Source organism: Parus major, chromosome Z (assembly GCF_001522545.3).
Source record: "Parus major isolate Abel chromosome Z, Parus_major1.1, whole genome shotgun sequence".
Taxonomy (NCBI): domain Eukaryota; kingdom Metazoa; phylum Chordata; class Aves; order Passeriformes; family Paridae; genus Parus; species Parus major.
The window spans coordinates 41,205,022-41,223,301 of NC_031799.1; the positions used below are offsets into that span (position 1 = coordinate 41,205,022).

Consider the following 18,280-nt stretch of genomic DNA (forward strand, 5'->3'; position numbering starts at 1 on the left):
CACTATCATTGGTTCCATTATGTATAATCAACTCTTGTATATCTAAAAAATGTCCTTGCACTGGGTCAAGAATCACTAGACCTTGTGGATCTCTTGTTCCTTAAATGCAACTGTTCACAATAATTGTATGTTCAGTAAGATACAGACACTTCTAAGATAATCTCAGAATATATTTTAGAGCAGGAAATGATCTTCAACTCAACTGTCAAATTCATCCCAACCTTAACTGTAGCAGTACTATTACTTCACTACTCTGCATTTATTTGTAAGGATAACTTCATTTTCCTTCCTGATACTCAAGTTGGCTTCCTGATGTGACAGCTTAAGCCATGCTCCCTTTGGCAGCAACTCAGTAACTGCACACATCTTATATACCTTATCCTTGGTTATGGAGGAGTACACTAAAGATCTGCAGCAAGCCTATTACAATCAATAGAAGAACATGAAAGTGAGTTTACTGTCCGCACCACGCAGAGTAAGAAGAAGGTAGAAATCACAAAACACCATCATTTAAAAGACTAAAACTCCTTTCTTTTAAAGACTAAAGTATGAATCATACATGTAATGAAACCTTCAGAGTAGGGTTTTTGTCAGAAGTGATAATATGAAGTTCTATTGCATCAGGAAACAAGAGAATGAAAAAAATAACAAAACAAATCAGAAAAATAGCATGAGAGTGCAATAATATTTTGTTCTTTGAATGGTGTTTTCAGGAAATTCAACGATTTTTCCATTGACACATCACACTTCACCACTGTGAAGTACTACTTCCCTTTTCTACGTAAGGGGCAGGGAAAGGTAAAGAAAAAACAACCAGATTTAGACTCACATACACATTTAACATGTTTCTTTATGTCGTGCTAAGAAGTAAAGATGTTGATTCTGAGAAATAAAAAAACAAAATCCAAAAGAACATGTTTTTTACTGTCTTTTGATACTTCATTGAACTGCTAAAATCACAGAATCACCGAACGCTAAGTTGGAAGGAACCTCTGGTGATCACCTTGTCCAACATCCATGAAAGATCATCTAGAAAAAGTTCAGGACCATGTCCAGATAAAGTCATTCTGAACACCTAATTTTTCTAATGCAGTAGCTAGCTCCTGGATGACAGGATGAGATAACAGACATCTACACTAATCTGGTAAAATATATGGCACCTGAGAAACCTGAAACACGTACTAGTCTAAAAATTATTTTATTTAGCCCACCAGAACAAGAAATGCAAAACACAGCTTTCAGTGATTTTTTTGTCCTTGTTTTTAAATAAACACTTATTTTTCTGGACAAATAAACACTGGGGGCTTATGGGGCTTTTTTTTTCAGGGGTGTTGGGGTGGGTTTTTTCATAAGGAAACAACAGAGAAATTTTGTCACTATTACTGGTTCCCTTATGTATAACCACCTCTTCTCTAGGAATAGAAAAGCATGTGTCTTTGCAGACATTCAACTACACCAAACTAAATTTAGGTTTTAAAAATAAAAAAAAAGGTATTGTAAAGATAAACTTTTAATAAAAGCCAAAGTTGAATAGACCCTTCTGACCCAGAAAAAAGGTCTTGGCTAGAGGCATTACATATGTATTGCAGGGAATTCCAGAGTATCAGAAAATCTGTAGCTACAATACTATCTGTAGTTACAATCCATACTCTAATTTAGGACACCTCTTTTACAGAACATGGAAACAATTTATTTGGGGTTTAACCCATTTTAAAATGGAGAAGCATCAAAACTGACAACATATCAGCCTTTTTCATTATTTGGACTTTTGACATTTCTAAGACTACCTTAAATCCTTCTTAATTCACAGAGGCTTATTTTTTCCATATGAACAATGAGTAAGAACAACAATAGCTGCTTCCTATGCTGCATGTACTATTATTTTTGTACTCCCAGTGCTTCTTTCTTCCTCTATATTTCTCACTTCAAGACTGAAGAAAAGAAAGCTTTTTAATGGCAACAGTGTTATGCTCTGGGTGACCTCCTATTCTGTTGAAGAGATGGATATCCAGAAATCTGGCACTTCTAAAGTGTTCAGCATGAACACTTTTGATCATCTGTAGTAGTTATAAAGCTGGCTAGGCATAACATCCTTTTGAGAAAGTTAACTATCAAAATTCAGACACTCATTTCTGCCTCGAATCTTAGAGAAGCAGTAAGAAATCTTTCACTGCTATAGGTTCAGACCTGTAGGAAGTGATAGCCCAATATAACTAACTGGGTTAAAACTATCTATTAATTTCCTCAGGTGAAAGAACATTAAACTATATGCTAAATATTGCCTTGCTCAAACTCATAGAAATTAGTATATGAACCTATCATCAATCTTAGGAATTTGAAAAAAAGTTCAATAGTTACCAGCTAATTTTCAGGCAGAATTACTATAGCAAGAGAGCTTTTGGTCTTCAAATGATTACATTTCTCTTCCATTTTGGAAACTCTCCAATACGAAGTCAACAGAAGTCAATTCTGTACCAACTCCTTTCTTTCTGACCTTTTTTTTAATTTTATGTAAAATGAAGACTGAAATGGAAAACAAAATAATAAAAATATGAACATTTACTCTATTTTTATAACTTATTCTTATAAAATATTTGCTACAATCTTTTATGTGAGCTTTTATACATCAAAATTCAAAGCAAATTACTGGCTCCTGCCATGCAACATACATTTACTAAATATTTATTCTGAAGCACACTTTTTTCTCTCCGATTTTATTTGGCATATTTACAATGGCGATGTGCGGACCTGCGTTATGCCTTTGTACCTTCATGAGTTTATAAGCGTTATCAGAGCAAATCATACACACATAATTGTATATTGCCTGTTTTAAATAATAGAAAGAAATTAAAAAAAAAAAAAAAGACACATCCATTTGAAAGAACATAAAACCAATTTGCTCTTATATTCTATATTATACAAGAAACTCCCCTTAAAGCCTTCTCTGCTTGAAGCATTGTAACACTGAGATTATGCATGGGATTCAGCTTAATACACCTAAATTTGAAATATGCTTTTGCCTCTCACAGTATCTATACAGCTCCTGCACTGACAGCAAGACCACAGAACTTATCAGAGCCCCAACCAGACACTCCAAGGCATAAGGACACCATGTTTAGGGAACTGAGTTCCACATGCTATCTGCTGGAAAGAACAGTCTTCTAGAAGCTGCCTGAAGAGAAAGGCTGGCTTCTACTTCAAGGTATGAAAACTCAGAAACACTTAGGTCCTTTTGCTATTGTGTCCTTTTGCATTTGTCCTGAGATTAACCTAATTACTGGATGTCTGAAGTAAGAACCAACCAGGTACATGGAGAGAAACTTTAACTTTGGCTTGCCTGTGTTTGACTTGCTGCTGTGTGGCAGCATTCTAATATTCATCCAGAAAGAGGAAATTATACAGAAAACGTCAGCTTTCCAATCAGAATAGCTAGCCTCCACTGATCTTTTCGAAGAGGACAACTTATCCCATGTTTATTGCTACACTGAGACAGACTTCCACTACAGAAAAATGCTGGGAAAGTCTGTGATCTACATCTGTGATGAATTTATCAGAGTTTTTTTCCCTTGTAATTCTGCTAATATCCACCTAGCATCTCACTCATTCCTATAGGCTAGAAGTGACTTTAGAGATGTTTTAATTTTTCTTTATGTTTAGAAGACATATGAATTCACTGAAATTTTAGATGTAATTGAGATTAAGGCACCTGAGAATGGCTTGATGATTTTGAAGGCAAACTTACAACAATAAAGTCTTATAGTGTACAGTGAATATTCAACACATAAAATGTTCAAACCTATGAACACTTCCAATATTTTTAATTGGTTCTAATTCACCTGCTTTCTGCAAGACCTACTTTTACTTCAGCTCTTCTGGGAGAAGTATCACCTGCTAACTCTACACAAGAAAACAAAGTTAAGAGAGATATTTTCCAAAGAACTTTCCCCAGTAAAAACAGGTGAAAAAAGTGACCTCATGACAGAAGAGGAAAACTGCACTTAGCTTATGTTCTTGGTAAATGCAAACATTTGGCAAAAGTGTCATAGAAACACATTTGAAAGTCAATAAAGCAGATGCCAGGCTTAGCAAAATGAAAAAACTGTCACAGTAATAACAAAAAAAAAAGTAGCAAACCCTTAGAATACTGATATTTTCAAGAGCAACATTCATACACATGTTTAGATGATTAAACTGCTCTATTTTATATATCTTACAATATAGGTGAACTAGTGATTCAGGCTGAGAGATTTTCCAAACATGCTAGTTTCAACATGCCAAAACAACTGCAAGTTTAGAAAGTCACCAAATATTACCATATTTCTCTATTTCTTGCTGAAACAAAAATAAACAACCTCTCCCCCTAAAAATCAATCAAGTGAATCATGACCAAACCATGTATTAAAAATGTAATAGTTTAAGAACTTTACAAACCACAAAAAGAATTTTCTTGAACGTAATTTAAAAATTAATACAACCAAAAAGATTTCAATAGTATGTTTTTAAGAAAAACACAGGCCTCAAACACAGGAAGATGTATCCAAATTACTTTCATTTGATTTACTCAGCATGAAAAACCAAGTAAGTATGTCCTGCATCTATGTGATTTACTAGATCAAAATGTTCTTTCACATTGTTCATCTCCAGTTTTTATGTTTTATCACATTAGAAAATTAATCACTAATCATTTACTGTTTTTAGTCTTTTTCATTAGAAAGACTTCGGGGAGCAGTCAGGAGATGAAGAGAATAGAGAACAGCTTAATTTACTGTCACTTAAAAGAATCTGAAAACAAAGGAGACATCTAAAGATGCATTAGACCAAGTCATCAAAATTTGCTAGCCTTCCATACAGTAAAAGACTGGATATTATGTAAAGCATCCAGGCCTTTCTTTTTTCCATGCAAGGAAATCATATAGTTAGCAGTCTGACAAGTATCACAAGACAGAGGAGTATTCAGTTGCTACTGCCCTTTACACAAGTCTCCGTTGAAAATACCGGTTTTAGCAAGACCCAATGAGAAAGCTGCTATTTTTTGTCTCATTTTGCCATTTTTTTAATTTAAAAAATGCATTCCCTGTTAAATTTCAGAAAACCAACTATCCTTCAAATTGGATTTCATAAATTCTCTTCCAGCACTACAGAGGTGTAGGATAATACTTCAATAGATATAACAAGAAGACATTTGGCCCCTCTACATAGTTCAAGTACACTGTATAAAGTTGGAATTTTCAAAGATACTCTATTTTAACATAAAAGTTACTGCATAAAAAGATCTCTAGTGTTTTTCCATCCCCAAACTCTGTTAAGACATTTAAGCAAGACTCAGAGAAAATCAGATTAGAAATAAAAGTAACTATTCACTTATACCACCTTTCCAAGGCGCGATGAAGAAGGGACATGTTTTCAACTATCATTGCTCAGCTGAGGAAGTTCAGGCCACAAGTTTCATCTGAAAATAAAACTTCTAAATAAAACAATACTGATTATGAAACTGAGACCAAAAAAATTCCAATTCTTTCCATGCTTGCAATGGCAGTGATAGCAGATCAGCACTATGCTCTAAGTGCCATCAGAAATTTAATATTACAAGTATCACAAGAAGTACCCTAGCTCAGAAGCTCCTCAGCTGCATTAAATTGCACATCAAAATCCCTCAAAACCACAACCCTCCCATAACAAAAACAAACCAAAGAAACAAAAAATTTAAAAAATCACATAAAAACCTTTTTCATTATTAAGTTTTAATCTGTGCCCAAAGATCAGTTTTTACACGTCTAGAAAATCGTATCCCCATATATACCCAAGAGTAGGTTTTACTACTTGCAGTGATGACACTTTAATCAGAGCCATCTTATTGCTATAGGCAAAATTTAGTTTTTCAAGACTGTGGATTAAGGGCCAGGATGCTGTGCAGCTTGTACCATGGGGAGTGGTAAATGAGGAGCAGGAGAAATATTCAGATCTGAAGTAAGGTAAAAGGCTCAGAGCTAGGATGCACACAGAGAGGGGGGATCCCTGTAGAGCTAGGTTTGATGCTTCTCTACAGCAGAAACAGAAAAATTGAAGTCAACAGCAGCATTGCTAGGAATTGCTAGCCAGCTGTGTCACAGTGCAGTAAGAACCGTTTTCTAACACTGAACCATTCTCCCTCAATGGCAGCACCAAGTTTGTCTCTCCAGGCCTCTGGCTCATGTGAGGTAGAAAAAGGTTAACAGATATTTTGCTCTGCGGAACTACCCACTGCCACAAGCAACTGCCTGCCATGCCTGTGGCAAGAGACAATCCTGATTTCAACAAAAACACTGCAGAGCTGGGGATGAGAATAAACCTGAAACACCAGCAAATTCAAGTTACTAAGCTTTTTATTTGACGGCACTAGTATAATGTGCTGTTCCAATGAGTTATCAGATATCATCTACAGACGCTAAATTTCTGTACTTTTTCAAAGGTAACCAGAATAGTTCTCAGATACACTGTAGTTTAATGTGGGTTAAAACCACCACTTCAATCAATTCTCTCTCCAATATTTACTAATTTCATGCATTTTTCTTTTAAGTTGCTGATTTGTTTCCATTAACAGTCAGATTCTTCTGCATGATCAAAACCAAAAAATGTTACATTGAACAGCAGTCCTGTAACTGATCACCTGGTAGGGTGACCATGACTATTTCCAGACACTTCCTCAGCCTCTGTTAAGCCAGTGACAGATTGCTGTTATTAACAGGTCAGTGAATAAATTAATTCCAGGGCACTGAAAATGATGTTCATGAAATGAAAAGTGGCCTTGCTGACATTGCATCACTATTTCTAGACAGTGTGCTTGAACACCAAATAAATCTCACAACTTGGATGAGTGCCAAAAACTAGTGACCTAGTTTCATTAGTGTGGGAAAAGACTAGCAATTGGTCCTAAGAGAGCAGATTACCAAAATAACTTCACACAAAAACATTCCATAAAGAATTTTCTTTAAATCAGACATTTTCCAATCAAACAAGTCACTGAAAATCCTCTCTCCCTTGAAATGTCAGTCTGAGATCCATTAAATTCTACAGCTAAAATGCTTTCATATTATTCATGCTGACATTCCTATACAACATTTCGATTAAAAAGAATAAATATTATCTTCTTTCCATCTCATTATCTCTTTCCATCTCATTCATAATAATTTAATACTGTTTTAAATCAAAACAGCTTTTGCATTTTCAGTGAAAAATGTAACACTTCAGGCTGAGACAAAAAGTTTTACTAATAAAAGTAAGTCTATTTTTAAGCACACAGTAATCTGCTCAGTAATCTTCCTTGATTAAAAATTCCTTGGCTTCTCTTCAAAAAACACACTGAGTATAGATGAGCTCAACAGCTGTCAACATAATTTTTAGGAACTTACCAAGTATTGTTGCGTCTATACTAGCCCCCATTTATACACTCCAGCTGGTCCACCAGAGCCCCACTCCCAATCCTTCGCCTCCAGTAACATCTATATTGAGATGAAGACATTTTGAAGAGGGGAATCTTAATAACAACACAAAGTAAAAAGATACTTCATCTTATTTTCATCTTTCCAAAGCCTGTTGCTTTCTTTAAATTGTTTTCCATTCACTAATCCAGTGAAGTGTAGAAGGTAAACTGAAATACTGTAAGAAACTATTACAGCACTGGTAAAAATCCTAGAACATTCTTTTATAAGTCAGACTTGAACATGACATAAGTAATGCAATGCAATTAATTTCACCCAGCAATTCCTGCTTACAAGTCCTTTCTAACACACGCCAATGACAAAACCTCAACTGTTCTCTGTGTGTTATGTGCAGTGAGGGTCACTTGCGCAACGACTTACACAAGAGGTCTACAATTTAAAAGGCTGAAAAATGCCCATATCATTTAATCTCCTCAAAATGTTGGGTTTTCTTTTATCCTCCAGATTCCCTCTGGATTCATGGCTACTGAAAAAATCCTAAAGGATGATCATAGCTTTTGCTTTACTGTGGCAAACACTCGTGTCAATGGAAATTTTGAGCAAATAATGTCATGAATACTGATGACTAAGTTTTGGAAGACATACCCATCACTTAAATTCCAAAAATGCTGTGGGAGTATCTGGGGAAAAAATAAACAGAATGAAACCCCATACTAATTACTTTCTTCTTAATAAACAATTTATGTAAGAGTATCAATAGGAAAGTTTTAGCATCTTATTTCTTTCTCAGTTATCAAAAACTTTTGAAGTCCTTACATTTGTGTCTCCAACGCATTTTGTTTATCTGTCAGTAACCTTCTGATCAGTGTGTATATTTTTTACTCCTTTTTCTCTCCTACACCGTCTGTCTCTGTGTCTATGCACAATGTCTTTGTAGATCACCATCCCAACTATGTGCAAAGGCTGTGGCAGTATCATAACTAGGTGCTGTCAACTGTAGACTTAAAAATAATAAAGGGCAGGCATGGGGACGGGGGGATGTACCACAGAAGCTGAGTCACTTTAAACCATTCAAAAGTGGCTTACAATCTGTTTGATTCCAACTTATGAAAGTTGCTTACCTCAGCCATGAAAATCATTCAAGTCTTCCACACATACTTTTTATCTCATAACTAAAATGTCCATTTGGCCACCACTTTTACAGGACTACTGAAAATGACCAAGTGATACATAATACGATCAGCTGCATGGGTTTGCATCCAATGTCCCATCTTCACCATCTTGTACTAAATTGTGTCTATCGTGGTGCAGATTATCAAACTTCTTTAACACTACAAGGAGTATTTTCATCACCCTTTTTACACTTCTCATTTAGTGACAAACCAAGAACTAAAATAAGGAGTCTATGTTTCTAGGGCTGTCAATGCAGAGAGACAGGATAGGCACTAAGTCTCCCAAAATTACCTAGATGAATAATCTTTTGCTTTATTCCACTGCCCTGGTATGTTTTTCATGCATATATACTGGTAATTTGGTAATAATATACTTCTGCTTCATTCTGTACTAGAAGATAAAATTAGATTTTTCCCCCACCACCTCAAGGTTTTAGAAAATAAATTCCCAATCCAGACTGAGTTGCTTATGCATTTTCATCTTCATTCTTCATTGATTCTTTAAGGTTTATAATTTTCTGTACTTCACCTGCCTATTTTCTCTACCTCTCTTAAAACTCCTAAGTTTTTTCTCCTTACTACTTCTGCTAGCGCACAGATAGGAAGAATATAGAGAGAAAAAACTGCTTTAGTTTGTCAAATAAAGTGAGCAAGTGAAGATGCAGGTAGAAAGGACACTATTGAGACCATATTTAATCCCTGACAATGAGCTGAAGTAGCAATGAGGCTCTTTATAGAGGAACTTGAAAAGACAGTCAGAAAAGGCAGAGAACCTTAAAATTCAGAAATGCTGACTACGGAAGGGGCTGAGCCTAGAAATCTAAGCTAAAGATTTTTGATTTAGCTTCTAGGCCACCAGCAGGAGACAAGTCCTTAATTTGTCCAATATTTACTTCCAAAATGCAATTTCTTCTTAATTTAAAAAGAGACCAAAACAATCAAACCACCATTTTCTAATAGGAAATGTCATGCAATTCTGTTTTCCATATCCAACAAGTTTTTATTTTTCTTGTGCCCCATTTTCCCCAGAAACACCAGCTGTTATTACGTGGTCTTACTTTTGTTTCTGCATGAACTTAAAAATAAGATATTTAAAAAAAAGTAATAAAAAAGCCTCACATGAAACTGTGCCATTGGAAGTTTCTATTATGATTTTCAGTGGACAAGAGAAAGAGTGTCTTGAGATAGACACTAGGTTCTGATTTTAGGACATGTTTGGAGAACAAAAGGGTGGTCTTTTACAAAATAAAAAAGTTGGTCTGGTACAAAGACTTTATACAACTTTAAAAATTAAGTCCAAACTTAATGCAAGGGGAAAACTATTTCATCAAAGGCATTAATGAACTCTGATAGATCTGTATGAGTTAACAGAAAACTCATGTAACTGATTATATGCAAGTCTGTCCACCGGTAATTTTTTAATTTTAACTGGCTTTGAAAAATAGAAAGTTCCTTACCTAGCAACATCTTAGATCATTCTTTTCTCTATTTACTTCATTGTTTCTATGTCCTCTTCACTTGAGTGCACGAAGTCAATATAACATACTTTACACCTATGTTATGAAACCTACTGTGAATTCCATTCATATTGTTACAGTTGGCCTAGACCATAATTTCTATTCAGTGTCATACAATCCTAAATATATGTAGAGAAAAATGAAGCTGCAAAAGCAAAGTTTGGGTTTGCTTTCTTTTCAAAGCGTCACTGCACACCTCCCCGCAGTACAAAGACGGTCTGAAAAAGATACAAATGTACAACCCATGTTCAGTGAAAGAGTACCTGAATGGGACTTAATTCTACATTATTTAAGGAGGATGGAAGAAAACAAACAACTTGTTGTATTTTTTTCATTTTTCTGGCTGTCATTCAAAATTGAGCAGTCCATGAATCTCACAAAACAATTTTCCAGCTCATGAAAGCTTTCTTATATACCCATGACAATTAGGAAAGTAATTGATAACATTGCTCAGCTTGTAACAACAAATTTTAGTAAAAATACTATTCCAAAATTCAATCTTGATATACAGAACAATGGTTTTATTCTCCCAAGACATAACAAAAATCTAAGGAACATTCATTCAATGTTTGCTGGTAAAGTTTGATTTCTCCATTGGTATATCATATTGACCTCAAAACTTCTATGCTCTGCTTTCCAGGATCAAGAAAACTCCCCGTCTCTGCTCTGGCACTTCCTCTAATGCTCAACTTGCCTTTTGGGGCTTTCTTTTGTCCTTGTTTTACTTCCTTCTCTCTCTGCAGCATCAAAGCAAAAACCTTAATTAAACACATTATGTTGCATATGCAGCGCTGCTACTTAAGATATTGAAATTTCTGGAACACCTGACTGTTAATTTTGCTTTGTAAACAAGTCATCTCCAAATTTAGGTCAGGAAGAAATGTTCTGCAATCTCTGTTAGCAAAATAAACCAGAATGTCAGAAGTGGTCAATTTCTTACACTGAACTTGACATTTGAAATACAATTCTATACAATTGCAGTCATCTGGGACACACATGATAGCCTTGGATACCTCCTCTTCCTGTAGGAAGTACTAATTGAGTATTTAATATGGATTTGTAAAGTGTTCTATTGCTAGCAGGCAAGGGGAAAAGGTTGTTCTGAGGGTCCCTCTGCAAAGTTAAGAGACAACCTGCTTCATGAAGGTACAGGGGATAGTTTGGATGACACAAAGTTCTATCATCTCTTTTTCTGTATGTTGCCACTACTTGGGAAGTAATCTACTTAAAAAAATAAAGAAAATTTGTACATATAATTTTTGAAACATTAGTTTTACATATGGAGCTTTTGCAATATTAGTATTGCAAGACATTTTGCAGTTTTGCCTGAACATCATCATTACAAATGGTCAAAAAGCCTCGGAAAAAAATGAGTCACTTGATGACAATCAGCTTACTTTTATTTAAAAAAAAGGAAACTGTCAGAACCACAATTCTCTTTAATTTACAGAAACAGAACAAATTTACCCCCTTCCAGAAGCATCTTATATATTGTGTTTAATTACTTTGAAGAAAACATGGATGTTAATACACCTCTTTTCTATGCTATTGGCATTTCTTATTTCAGGCCATTTGTTAAATAAATCTCCTGAAACAAACATTAAAAATATTAAAATGCAACTAGAATTATTGAGACTTCAGATGAGTGAAAAATAGATAAATGTTGTAAGAGTAATTAATTTAGGGTTTTTACTGTATCAAATCATAATAAGATTGTTAAAAGCTCAACAGTTACTATGATTCCACAGTAAAAGAAAAAATTAAAACTTTTCTTAAGTTTTAATTCAAGAAGAAAAAGAAAATGCATTTTCTTGGTTGTTCCACAGTAAATATAACTTTAAGCACAGTATTGATGAAATGCTGAAGATGTTGATTCAGGATCTTATTTTAAACTTCAAGACCTTCTACTAGTATTTAATTTGTGTACTGCACAGTATTTAAATTCTGACACAGGATGGAGAAAAAAAAAACCAGAAGAAGCAATAGAAGTCACAAAAACCACTATAGATTAACTGAAAAAACCCCCCTGAGATTCAGAGCTAAGTCTTTACTTTGGGCTTTTTTCCCAATCAGTCAGTCAATTGTCACAAAGACAAAGACTTAGGACTAAGAGCTGAATACTAAAAATTAAAAAAGACTCTTATGCAGGTTTCCTTATGTAATAATAATAAAAAAAAAAGTGAATGTAAAAACTTGGGACGCTATATGAAAAAACTAAAGGAGAAGAAATGAATAGGCTAGTGAGGGTAGGAACAAAGATGGACAAGAAAGATACAGTATTACCCAGATAAGATGTATAAAGTTATAGAAAATAAGGAGATTTTTTCATTCTAAAATCTGTAGTGATGTACTATCAAGTACATCATAATCTACTGTGCACAAAAACAACATTAAATGTGCTTTCAAGTCCTACCTCAGACACTACCACAAATAGTAACACTAGTTTTTTCAGCATTTATCAAATGCTATTCCTATTACAAATGAAACTTAAATATAGAAATCTAAAGAATATCCTAGCAGTCCCTTGTAATGTGAATTGGATTTCAACTTGAAATGTCTGACATTCAATTTAACCTTTACACTTGGCTGAATTGGACAACTACTGCTGTTAGCAGGAACACATTCTCTGTGAGTTTTTCACATGCGGAAATTCCCTTGACATCTTTCTCATCCAAATTAGAAAATATTTTTTAACTTTAAAGTAAGTACTGCAACAGAGACCATGAGGATGTTTATAAAAGCGAAGAATTAATACTTTCATAGATAAGGAAAATATATGATGATTACCAAAATTTACTCTGGTTTCCTTTCTATATAAAAACCCCTAATATTTCAGGGTTCCTATCTCTTATTTTATAGTCTTGAAATCTGCAAGCACTGTAATTGCTCCAAATACAATTTAAAGTCTAGAAAAACAGTCAAAACAATACTGTTACTCAAGTAAGGGGAGAACACAGAAATGCTGTAATTTAATCTCTCCCTTGTTCTATATTTTATAGACAAAACCAGTCCAGTCTCTTAGAGCTTGAAGCTTCAGTTTCACCTTTGGAAAATAGGGTTCAAAGCAACTTTTAGATCTAGAAAGAATATACAGCTTATTTACTAAGACCTTCTAAGAGAGTAAACAGAGTTTCTTTTTGTTTCATTCCTTTTTTTTTTTAAGTCTTCTTCATAAAATATGCTTTTCAACTGAATGCTCTCAAGGAAAGCACGATCCCAGGGTTATGTGCTTGGTTTTAAACAAAGTGGAAGACAACTTGCTAATGAAGTAGTGGGATTTCTGGGAGGAGCATGGAAGAATAAAGACAAAATGATGATGAAATAAAAAAAGCCTTGCTAATTAAAATGCCTTTATAAACACAACAAACAAAAAAAAAGAGTGGCAGCTGTAAGTATGCAGGCCAATGGCCAGTTTTTATCTAGCAAGGTCAAATTACATGCTTACACAGGCATATTAATTTCAATGAAGGTCCTTTTTTTTTCTGATGCAAACATAATTGTTGATGTATAACAATACCTCCAGCTTACACCTAAATCTTTTGTGGATATAAATTGCATAAAGAAAATGCAAATTATTTTTTATATATATGCTTGTCTTTTCTACTTCTTGCTATCACAGAATACTTCTCCTCATCAAATGAATATGTCTCATTCTAAAGTAGGAAGTTTATATATGTTCTTTACAAGCATTTTTATCTTCTCATGACAGATCTAATACTGAGTGGTATATAAATACAAGACTAATAAATAAAAGCAGATGTGCCAGAAAGGCATCATCTATCAATTGCAGGCTTAATATGACATCCACTGTGAGAATCTAGAGATAAACAACCAAATTACATCACAAATTGAGACAGTTTTAAAAAGTTACAAAGCAGAAAAACAAAGGACATCAACAAAAAAATGCTCCAAAAGACAATTCTTGTCTGAAGAGAAAGTTGTCATTGAAAAGCACTTCCTTTGCAGGTTGAGAGACACCAAAAACTGCATTGAATTAATGACAGATATTTGCACTATTTTTAATGTCAGTTTGGGAAACAAAACAAAGAGAATGAACACAATTTTCTTGTTTAAAAGGACTCTGCCCACACTATTTTGAGTTCAGTACAGACACAGGATTATGCAGAAAGTAAGATGGTTAAAAAAGGTTTCTAACTAAGAGATCAAAAAATAGTAACTCCTTTTAGCAATTAATAGCTTTGACAAAAATCACTCTGACTGATAACAACCATCTCCTTAAACTGCAAAGCTAACGAAGTCTGGTTTCCCATTAAATCCTGTCTCATACAAACTCATTGCTGTCCACTGTGATGAGTATTCTGACTGAAACATTATCCACAGCTAAGACATACACAACAGCTTCCTCCTGTGCCCTTTTTCTTTCATGCCGAAGAACAGGTTAGTTCGTGCTGAAACCTTTTCATCTGAAGCCAACACAATTTTCCCTTCATCTGGCCACCTACTTTTAATAAAATTCTAGGGACTGTTTGTTTTTGCAACCTCTACCCTGTCAACCACAAATTAAAACAGGCTAACAGACACTGAATTCGCAGTGAAGAAACCTGAGGAAGAGAGGGGATGAACAGAACTATACAGACTCTGAAATACAATACAGCACAAAAGAAACAGTCTAAGAGATTCCTTGACTACATGGAAAATAATATTCTGACAGAGTTGGTGACTGAGCCAAGACACCAGGTACCCTACTGCTATTTATAAACAGAGAAGGATGGCCTCTGCTGCTCAGAGGCCATCTAGGGCACAGACAACCATGAAATGATAGTTTTCAGTTCTCAGAGCAGTAAGGGAGGGGGTCAGCAGAATTGCCACCTCAGACCATTAGATACACTTTTGGTTGTTTAGGAGACTAGTTGATAGAGTCCCTTGGGAGGCAGCCCAGAAGGCCTAAGGGTTTCAGGAAGGCTGGACATTCTTCAAGAAAATCCAAAAGACAGAGGAGCAGACCATCCCCATGTGGTGGAAGAGTCAATGGGAAAGAAGTCCAACCTCACTAAACTGAAAGTTTTACTAGAAGTCCATAAAAACCAAAAGACACTTGGGAGACAAGCCCTTGCAACAGTTAGGCTTGAGGCAGAGTGGCTGGAAAGCTGCCTGGCAGAAAAGGACCTGAACACGAGCCAGCTGTGCCCAGGTGACCAAGAAGGCCAATGGCATCCTGGCCTGTATCAGCAATAGTGTGGCCAGCAGGAGCAGGGCAGTGATTGTTCCCCTGTACTTGGCACGGATGAGGCCACACTTTGAATCATGTGTCCAATTCTGGATCCCTAAAGAAAAATCATTAAGGTGCTGGAGCATGTCAAGAGAAGAGCAATAGGGCCAGTGAAGGGAACATACGTTTTGTGAGGAACTCCTGAACATTGTTAAGCCTGGAGAAAGTGAGGCTCAAGGGAGACTTTATCGCTCTCTACATCTACCTGAAAGGAGGTTGGGGTCAATCTCTTTTACCAAGTAACAAATGCTTCAAAGCTGTACCAAGGGAGGTTTACACTGGATATCAGGAAAAATTTCTTAACTGAAGGGTTGTCAAGCACTGGAACAGGCTGTCCAGGGAAGTGGTTGAGTTACTTGAGTGGTGGAGATGTGGCACTTAGCAACATGGTTTAGTGGTGAACTTGGCAGTGCTTATTTGACAATTGGACTTCACGAGCTTAAAGGTGTTTTCCAACCTCAGTGATTCCATGAGAATAGAATGACAATGTTTTTTGTGTTTGCATAAGACCACTTGTACAATGATGACTGGCACTCTCCTTAGAAAACAAAAATCATCAATATTCATTCTCAGGTAACTTTCCCATCACCAAGTTACCAAGCTTTTCCCTCTGCTACACTTTTCTACTTGTTCTTTGAATCTTGCCTTCCTTACTAGAAAATGGAATTCTAAAGAAACTAGAAAATGTGTTGAAGAGGAAAAACAGAAAGTTTTTCTACTTTTCCTTGCTCACATTCTGGCGGTTTAAGCTTCTTCCATAGTGCAGAAAACTGGGTTTAGATTTCCAAATGCAGAAGAATAATCCTGCTCCCTCACAACATGAACAGCAGGTCTGTGAACAAAGCTATTGTAAAAAAGGAGGCACTGCTGTCATCCCACTTGGTCTTGCTATGTTATCTGCCATGGGTGAATTTTCTGGGGAGATTCAACCTTCTACAATACAGCATACTCTATAAATGCATACTGGTCAAGACCCTCAGCAGACTTAGAAGGAACAACTCAATATGGTTAATTCAACTAACAGCTGCTCAAACTTAGCCTTTAGAAAGTTGCAGTACATCTGTGCATATTCGAAAGAAAAAATTCTTGCACCTGGGAAATCTGTGTTAAAACTGGCTGGTCAATAGACAGCACCTCACTGTGTCTTTTGATAAACACATTTCATTAATAACAGAATAAACTATAATATGCAACAAGGTCCAAAATGTAACAGCTGATATGCCCTGGATCTATATTTTAATACATTAAATTCTAGTAACAACCTTCTAACACAGCTCTTTGATTATAAATTTCTGTGTTTTTAAAAAAACAAACCCTCACAGTATAAATGTTTTCCATATAGCCTCAAACACCCATATTAATTATCACACAAGTTAAAATTTTATATCTATCACATATTCCTGGCAGTTGACAGAGCAGAATAAAAACAGTAGCTTGCCATGTTCAAAGTAGTTCAAAGAAGCAACTCTGTCTGCCAGCAGATTTCAGGCATACTAGATGGCAGCAGAAATCTATGTAGGCCTCTTAAGAGCTACAGCTCACTTTTCCACTCCAATCCACAGTTCTGTTTTTGCTCAGAGAAGCTTGAAATAAACACTCTCAAAAAATATTCCATTAACCCATGAAGTCTACGGTTCAAGTGTGTATATCTGGCTTCTCTACCTAAATAACATATGCAAAATTCCTCCACTCAGTCTTCACTTTCTGATGACAAAAGGCACAATTGGTTACTATTTGGATGACAAGAAGCACAAAGGGTTGAAACCCTGTCATTGCTCAACAGGACTGGTGCAAGCACAGGCTGATCAGGAAAAAATTGTGATTAGCTCAAATACATTCAAGAAAAATAGTTTTCAGAGAGGCTGATAGGAATAGGGAAAAAAATTCATCACTGAACAAACCCCAAAATGTTGTAAGTTGAAAAGTCAATGTAACAAAATTAAATCTGTCACATTTCCAAGGAGCTGAAAACATACACTGAAATCATTATTTTATGATGAGAAACAACAACGAAAAAAAATAGAAAAAAAGGATTTTTCAAACCTCAGTCTTTGAATAACAGCAAAATATTCTGAATGAAATTTACAATGTGTCAGTTAACTAGGATTTTAAGGTAAGGGCACAGAAATTTGAAACATCCATAATTAACTGAAGACAAGGAAATGAGACAACATAAAAAAGTTGAATACAGAGAATATATGGAGAATTGAGCTGAATTTCTTGAACTTGAGAGTATGTTTCCTATACTGTCCTACAGAATTACTTAGGAAAGGAGGGAGTGGGAGGACAAAGAGCAAAAACTGACAACAAAGATAACAACAATTTCTGTCTTTTTCTTCACTGGGACTTATTGCTAAGGCATATAATTTCATGACAACAGCACTACCAGTAAATGCATCTCTAAAATCATCTCCATTATTATCTTCATCCACCACTAAAAAGACACCAAAAGACATCAATCTTAACTGTTTTCCGTATGTAAAATATAGCTCTGACCACAGAAAGTGTTGACTGAAATCACATCTCAACAGTAACAAAAATAATATAGCAATTGAAATTGTACAATAATTGTCCAGTTTAGTCATAGAATGGGACAGTTTTATACACTAAGTTCATACCACGACTCCCATTATGGTTGTTTTTATTATTTTTTTATGTGACCTGCAATTGTATCCATTAGAATTGGATATTGTGCTTTCAAAATAGGTTCCACCCTTTAGAAAGTAAGTAAAGAAACAGTATAAAGTTTCCAAGAACTCCCAGAAATTAAGGCCAAAAATCACAGGGATGCGCTTTTTTCCAAGTTATTGCCCTTTTCCCAGAGCAGCAAATACCTTAATTCAAGCAGTGATGATTTATACATAAAATAAAAATGAAAGGTTTTGTAACAACTCTTCAAAAGTTATTTGTTACATAACTTTCATTCACCTTAAGTCTACAAAA

The 18,280-nt window shown here is 35.3% G+C and overlaps 1 protein-coding gene across 4 annotated transcripts in view; it reads right to left on the minus strand.

Moving 5' to 3' along the window:
• Window positions 1-18,280, minus strand: part of AUH (AU RNA binding methylglutaconyl-CoA hydratase) — a 106,787-nt gene that overhangs the window by 41,147 nt on the left and 47,360 nt on the right. The gene's annotated exons all lie outside the window — the stretch shown is intronic.